Source organism: Pinus tabuliformis, chromosome J, assembly GCF_031772625.1.
Source record: "Pinus tabuliformis cultivar Carrire ecotype Pingquan chromosome J, CPIR1, whole genome shotgun sequence".
NCBI classification, from domain to species: domain Eukaryota; kingdom Viridiplantae; phylum Streptophyta; class Pinopsida; order Pinales; family Pinaceae; genus Pinus; species Pinus tabuliformis.
This window is the reverse complement of record NC_142295.1, coordinates 530,755,783-530,764,055: the sequence shown is the minus strand read 5'-3', so window position 1 is coordinate 530,764,055 and position 8,273 is coordinate 530,755,783. Positions and strand designations below refer to the sequence as shown.

Here is an 8,273-nt window from a genome sequence, read left to right as displayed (position 1 = left end):
GTATTTTCAACTTCTCTCTCTAATGTTTTACTCAAATTTTGAGCGAGAGTACTCGTTGGATACAAAATCTAATTCCTCATCCAAGAAATACTCATGTTGCATACTTTCAATGGACCTTACTACATGAAAAATGAGAAATACATGAAAATCGTGATTACAATCACATTTTTCATATATTTTTCATTTTTTGTGTAATAGGGTTCATCGAAAGTATGCAACGTGGTACTCCTTGGATTAGGAATCAAATTATGCATCGAACGAGTGTTCTCATTCGAAATTTGAGTAAACTCATAAGGAGATAAGTTGAAAATACAAGTTGAAAAGGTAGTTTTTTCTTTTTTCTCTCTAAAATTTGATGATGTAATCTAATCTTATTTTATTATTTCCACTATTATTTTATAATTTCCTTAAGAGACCTATTTTAGACCTCAAAATTCCCTTAATGATGATCTTACAATTACAAAGTTTTAGAAAATCAAAAATATTTTTCAATTCTAAATAACACAAAGAGAAGAAATATGAGCTTACAATGTACAAACAAAATTTAAACATTAGAGATGTTGGCTGGAAAATTAGCAATTGTTGGATCATGCCATTATATATATATATATATATACATATTACTAGTTTCCTAGTTTTTATTATTTATTTGTATTTTTATCCATACTACTAATAAACAATGAATTATTTTTTTCATTATTGATTTATTTATTTAGTTATTTAATTATTATTATTATTTATTTAATTTTTTTAATAAGTTTAACCATTTATTATTTTTATTTATTTTTAAGGTTTTAGAATTAATTGTTTCCATCATTATTTAAGTTTGACCTAAATACTATTTTTATTTTAGTGTTATCATTATCTAGATTTGACCCAAATATTTTTATTTAAGTTTGACCATTTATTATTTTTATTTATTTTTAAGTTTTTAGAATTATTGATTTTATTTATTGTTTTATTGTTTTGATTATTTAGGTTTGATTTAAAGATTATTTTTATTTTTATTTTTAGATATTCATTTCATTAAAATTTTCGTTTTGATTAATTATTTTCTTTAATTCAATATTAACAATTATATTATAACGATTATTTCTTTATATTATTATTTAGTTAAATCAACCATTTTCTTTATAAGAAAATATTATTTATTTATATTATAACAACTAAAAAAATTTCTCTTCATCTATTTAATTTAGTAAGACTTTTTGGAAGCTTTTCAAGTGGGTTTTCTCAGTCAAATTTCTCTAAAATCCAGTAGGAATTTTTTGAAATTACAAGCTTGACGGTAACCCCTGCAAAATCGAAGTACCCTTGATATACAATCAAAAAACAGTTTACGGATTAAAGTCCAAAAATGGCACTAAAGATCTTGTTCTTCATCTTGTCCTGTACCCTCGATATACAATCAAAAAAACAGTTTACGGATTAAAGTCCAAAAATGGCACTAAAGATCTTGTTCTTCATCTTGTCCTGTACCCTCAATATACAATCAAAAAAACAGTTTACGGATTAAAGTCCAAAAATGGCACTAAAGATCTTGTTCTTCATCTTGCCCTGACACACTTCGTCAAAACTCTGATGATGTGATCACAAACCTCTAATAATATAATTTTTACCTTCGTCAAAACTCTGATGATGTGATCAAAAACTCTAATAATGTAATTTTTACCAAATTTTTTCTTATTTTTCATAATAAAGATTACATAAACCTAAATTAATTAAAAATATTATTTCATTAAATTTAAAAAATTAACCCTCTAAAATATTCTTTCATTTTTTTATATAAATTTAAAATTTCACTCATGGAAAATAATCAAGGTTGTATTTTAGTTTTTTGATAAAATTTTCCATTTATTAAATAAATTCCTTAATTCATTATTGGAGAAAGTAATACAAAATATTTAACATTTAAAGTCCCTGATTTATTGTTGGAGAAAGTAGTACAAAATATAAGGTTTAATTTTTCCCTAGAGAAAGTAGAGTAATGAGAGAATCATAAACTCTTAACCACCTATCGAAATGTTAAAAAATTAAACCAATTTTTCTTTTTATTTGAAAAAACAATATATCCAACCAAATCACCCTAATTAACTATTAAAAATATAAATTTAATATAATTTTTTAATAAATATTTTAATAGATAAAAATAAAAAATCATTAATTATTAATTCAATTCTTTTTTATATTTAGATATCTGTAAGTTAAAAGCAAAGAAACAAATTTCTATTGTGTTAATATTATTATGTAATTTGGATTGGGATTGGTCTTTTTTAATGTATAAGCCTTTTTAGAAGTGTCAAATTTATGATAGATAGCTAAAAATTGTGTATAGATATATATATATATATAAATAATTTATAATAGGAGCATTTAGATCTTGTTTTAAATGGTGAAAATAAATTTAACACTATAAAAATACTCAAAATCTTAAAATTCAAGAACTATAACAAAAATTTCCAAAAATATTTAGTAATCAAAATACTATAACAATTTCTATTGTTTTCCAAAATATATATATATTAAATTAATTATAAATATTGCACATGATGTGCATGATGTAATGGCTGGGGCGGATGGCTTTCACACCCCCCACCCAAGTTCGAATCCTGTGGAGGTTGTAAAAAGAGTGGGTCCTACCGAAGCTTACAAAAAAAAAAAATTAATTATAAATATTATTTTTTAATAATTTTATTTTTATATAAAAAAAATAATAATAATAATTTAATATCATCAAAATGTAATTAAATATTTTTTATTTAAAATGTAATTTACATATTTCATATTTACTAAATTATATTAGATTAATAATTAGTATTTATTTTTATAAATCTAAAATGATTATTATTACATCTCAAATCAAAATTGTCAAATTATTCTATTAAATGTGAAGAAATAAATGTTCATAGTTAAGTGTTCCGTTATACTCAGAATCATCAGGAGAGTATAACAAAGTGCCCATAGTTAAGTCATTGACTGCTTTCCAGTTCATGGGACAGGTTTCGCGCAAACCACCATTTAAAAAATATATATATTTACATATATTCATAAGAATTTGGCTAAACTATAGAATTGAACCCAATCATATTTTATATTTATATGAAATTAGTTAAATGTCCAACCATATTAACTACTTTGAAATGGTTTATAATCCAATTTAACTAACTTCTTCTGTTTATAATATACGGTACGGTTGGAGAAAACCATTATTTAGTCAATTTTTTTTATGAAAAAATAAAAAAATAAAACATAATTTTTTTATAGGTGAGTTTTTTTAGTGTTTTATAGAATTTTAATTGGAATTTAGGGAAAAAAAATTATGGTGAAATTTTGATTTGTGTTATTTAAATTGGTTTTTTGATTGTATAGAGATTCAAACATTCTGATTTGAAAAATTCACTCCATCAAACTTATGATTTCCATGAATCCTTATAAAATTTTGGAAAAATTAAATCTAAAATAACCCAAAATAACTCGCTTATAAAAAAATACAATAAAATTTAATTAAAAAAAAAACAGAAAATAACTCACTTAACAAAAATGCAATAAAATTTTATTATTAAAAGAACAAACAAAACAAAAACCCTATAAGCCGGCATGAAGTATAACTTAATCATAACTAAATCTCTTTCCGAATCCCAATTCGGTAAAGGTGTATAAATGAAATTGTATTTCAATAGAAGTGGTATGCATGTGGGAATAAACCAGTGTGATTAGAAATCGTTAGTTTCTGCTCTATCCAATCAACGGAACCGCGTGCCATAAGGCGGTGGGTAAATTCCCAGTTCCAGTTGTCCAAGGTGCGAGATCTTCCATAAATATCCTCCTTTACTTGACACTATGAGCCGAACTCATCAGAGGAATATATGCGCCCCCTTCTCATCTTCCATAGAGAGCAAATCCCCGCACCCTTTCTGAAATTTCGAGACCCACTTCTATCTCTCTGTGATTTGATCATTTTCCCATTCTCCAAGAAGGCCAGATGGCTCAATTGCGTCAGAACGTCACTAAGATCTGGCGTTTAACATCATCGCTCAGTGCCAAGGTTCGATCCCCCTCGCACTCAATTCCTCCGCAGAGATTTTTCAGTAGCGGAAATGGGCATCCACATTCGAATGCATATAGGATTTCCAAAGGCATGCGAGTATCGGGACTGGGACTGGGACTGGGCATCGGGCTGGCATTCGCAGTATCTCCCCCAAGTTTGGCCGAGTCTCCAGAACCGAAGCTGAAGATGCAGGAGGACCAGAAGTCGCGAGATCCAGTCTCTCCACAGCCTCGAGCAGGCGTTATGGGAGGACCTGTTATTACCAAGAGTGGAAAAGTGCTTCCAAAGCTCAAGATCTTTGTGGGTTATGATCCCCGTGAGGATCTTGCCTACGAGGTCTGCAGGCATTCGATACTGAAACATGCCACATTTCCAGTTGAAGTGATCCCCATCAAACAGGCAGATCTCCGCAAGGCTGGGCTTTACTGGCGCACAAGGGATCCCACTGAGAGCACCCAGTTCTCCTTTTCCAGGTTCTTGACTCCTTTCCTAGCTGGGTTCGAGGGTTGGGCTATGTTCGTAGACTGTGATTTTCTCTATACTGTTGACGTTAGGGAATTAGCTGAGCTCATTGATGATAAGTATGCTTTAATGTGTGTCAAACACGATTACAAGCCCAAGAGTGCTACAAAAATGGATGGGGTTGTGCAGACTACTTACCCTAGAAAGAACTGGTCATCTATGGTTTTGTATAATTGCGGGCACCCCAAGAACAGAGTTTTGACACCTTCTGTTGTGAATTCCCAATCTGGGGCGTTTTTGCATAGATTCACTTGGCTTGATGACAATGATATTGGACCTATTCCCTACACCTGGAATTTCCTTGTTGGTCACAATGAGATTGATGACAAGGAACTTCCCAAAGCTGTACATTATACAATGGGAGGCCCTTGGTTCGAGGCCTGGAAAGATTGCCAATTCGCAGATCTGTGGCTTCAGGAAGTGGATGAGTATAAGAGGTCCCAGATGATACAGAAGGTGATTCAAGATGAGCTCATAAGGCTGTTGGATACAAGTATGAATGAAAGAGCAGGTGAGCTAGAAACTAGAGTAGGTGACTTAGAAGGCAAGGTTAGAGAGATCTCTGCTCTGCAGAAATTGCTGTTGTTTTATCTGCAAGAGAAGTTTCTAACAGAGGGAGGGAATGGTGTGAAAGAACCTCCTTTTGATGCCTAGTTGAACAAGGGATTGTGGAGCAGAAAGGAATTGCTTTGAAAATTGAAGTATGCAATGATGAAGATTACTCAACACGACATCAACACCAAGCTTCTCTTCAAATAATAATAATGAATGTATTTCTGACATATACCGTAAGTATGGTTAGAGGGACGAATAAGCTATGGAAACCATTTTTGTTCATATATATATATATATATGATTATAACATATATTTTTTTGTGGGTAGAGTGCTCATTTTCTTAACTTATTCTTTACTTTGGTTACACATTTCCCTTATAATATTTAGTCATTTTCTTAACTTATTCTTTACTTTGGGTACACATTTCCCTTATAATATTTAGTCTAGAGAAGTATCCTTGTTTTATTATATAAATTGAAAATTATAAAAATAATTATTATTATTATTTTTAATTTGGGTTGTTTTTAAAGAAACACATAAAATTTCTATTATAAAAAATGTTAGATTCCAGTTCAAAATCTTTACGTTCAACTTTATAATTCTTGCATTCTATTGTCCACAAAATGGGGTTGCTTTTGATTATGACCTTGCTTATCAACCATACAAAAAGGTTGACCACTGTATATTCTAACAAAAACACCTAGAAACAGAGAAAATGTGTAGTACATTGATAAAAAATTAACAAGAGGGAATTATTAAACATTTTAAGTCTGATCACCAGCTGAATGGGTGCCTTGTTAAAAAATAACTCCAATTTTTAGGGTTGACTACCCTCTTTTGGACCATGCATTCATGTTTTTCGTGTTGAGGTGAAACTGGTCACAACTGCATTTGAACTCAGCTTGAATCTATCCGAGAAGATATCCCTAAATATTTCAATTTGAAATTGATTTATTGTCAACTCAGTCTGAATTTCCCTCTGCATCCTTTCGACCTAGCTAAGGAGGGACTTGATTTGTGTATCGATCAAGTGGAATGATGAGCATTCCAATTCTTCCTCCTCACAATGATGTTTCAGGGAGACCAATAGTCCTTCTTGAGCTTGCAAGAGTTTCCCCGACAATTGGTGAGCACTCTCCTGCTCTGAAGTTGTTATGAATATAATATATATAACTAATGGAAATATAAATACTAATAGCAATCCTAATAATGATTAATTAGTGAGTAGTATAGAAGAGGCATGTCTCTAAAGACACAATTGTTCATGAAGGGGCACCTACCTAGGTATACAAGTAGACCCTCATATATATATATATATATATATATATATATATTCTCTCTCTTTTTTAAAAGATATAAGTAATATCAAAGTTACAATTAAATAAATATATATATTAGAAAAAAATTTGTTACAATTTTATTATAAAAATATATTATTATATAAGTTAAAAGGAAGACTTGAAGTATAAAATCCAAAGGGAACTTAGAATATATATATATATATATATATACTAGTCCAAGTTAAAAAAATATTATAAATTATCGACGAAGGTGAAATCAAGACTAGTAATGGAAGATTTCTCAAAACTTTTAGTAAAAGTGTTAGTGCTATATTTAAAATCAAGGTATCACTTGCCGAAAAGGATATTATAATCTTTATCGATCCTACTCATGATAATAATGTTAGTACTAAATGTGCTAACCAATTAGTGATTCATGAATCGAAAATAATTGAAACGATGGATAAAAAACAATATGACATAAGTAATCTACAATAAAGTATTGGAGATTATACTTTTATCTTGTAATTCACCATTAAAACCTTATTTTGTGATGATAGTTACATTATTATTGGTTCACCTTGGATGGAAACTCTAGGGTCCTTCATCATAAATACGAAGAAGAAGCTTTTAACATTTTCCTACATAAAGAAAAAAAAAATAACACTACAGGAAATTACAATGAAATCAAATTCAGTAACAAGGGAAGACATACAAGATATCTCAAAAATTATCTTTCAAAAAAGTGAAAAAGCGATACAAAATACGAAAAGGGAAGTTGAAAAAATCATTGTTGACAAAAATGAAGAAGTTTCTCGACTTTAGGACCATAGTGAAAAATTACCAAAACAAATTAAGAAGCTTAAGAAGGACAAGAAGTCATTAGGAAACAAAGTGTAACAACTTTGAGAAGGAAGGGTCAAAATATTCAAATGTAGAAATTCAAGTTGAAGAAAAATGAACCAATATCAATCCATGAATATCACAACTCAAGAATATGTCAATTGAAGTAAAAGCATATTTTGATGTTGCAATTTAGACAATGAAAAATCCAAATGAAGATTATGTAACCAACTCAACAACATTAGTACCTGAAGTAAATTAGGAAGTCATTACATGAATGATAAAGGAAAATCAAACGACAAGAACTCCTTATCGACATTCGAATCACAAGAGAAAGTGACTCAATTGGTTTGCATATCTGTATCACTCAAAACAAAAGCAATGAATTTATGTTATGGATACTACTAATGTCAGTGAAATTCATTATTGTGATAAAAATTCACACGAAGTATCCAATAACCACAATATTCCACAAAAGATTAACTTAGGATGGTTAGATCCCTTCTCAGTTCGACAATTTTTTTTATCATTTAGAGGATCCTATCATCTCGTATCATCAAAGATGATGACCTGAAGAATTCTGAAAGATGTGAATAGATTGCAAGACAAAGAAACAAGATGGCACTTCTTATTAGCAATAATTTTTAAGGAAAACTATTTCTGAAGAGGAAGGAAATGTTATGAATATAATATATATAACTAATGTAAATATAAATAGTAATAACAATCCTAATAATGGTTAATTAGTAATTAGTATAGAAGAGGCATGTCTCTAAAGAGATGATTATTCATGAAGGGGCACCTTCCTAGGTCTATAATTAGGCCCTCATTTGTAATCAATCTCATATCTCTTGTGTTTAGTCATTTCTATATAAATGCTACTTGTCGTATAATGGACACTTTCATATTTAAGATATTTTGAATATTACGTATACAAACTTTGTTTGTAACAAAAGCCGATGAGGAATTTTCTATGTTCTCTATAATGCCACAATGTTGAGTGTTGGACATCCATAGTGAACAC

At 29.5% G+C, this 8,273-nt stretch overlaps 1 pseudogene; it reads left to right on the top strand.

Annotated features, from left to right (window-relative positions):
• The first annotated feature begins 3,711 nt into the window (after positions 1-3,711).
• On the top strand, positions 3,712-5,389 carry LOC149228092 (protein CDI pseudogene; annotated as a pseudogene).
• Positions 5,390-8,273: the final 2,884 nt, after the last annotated feature.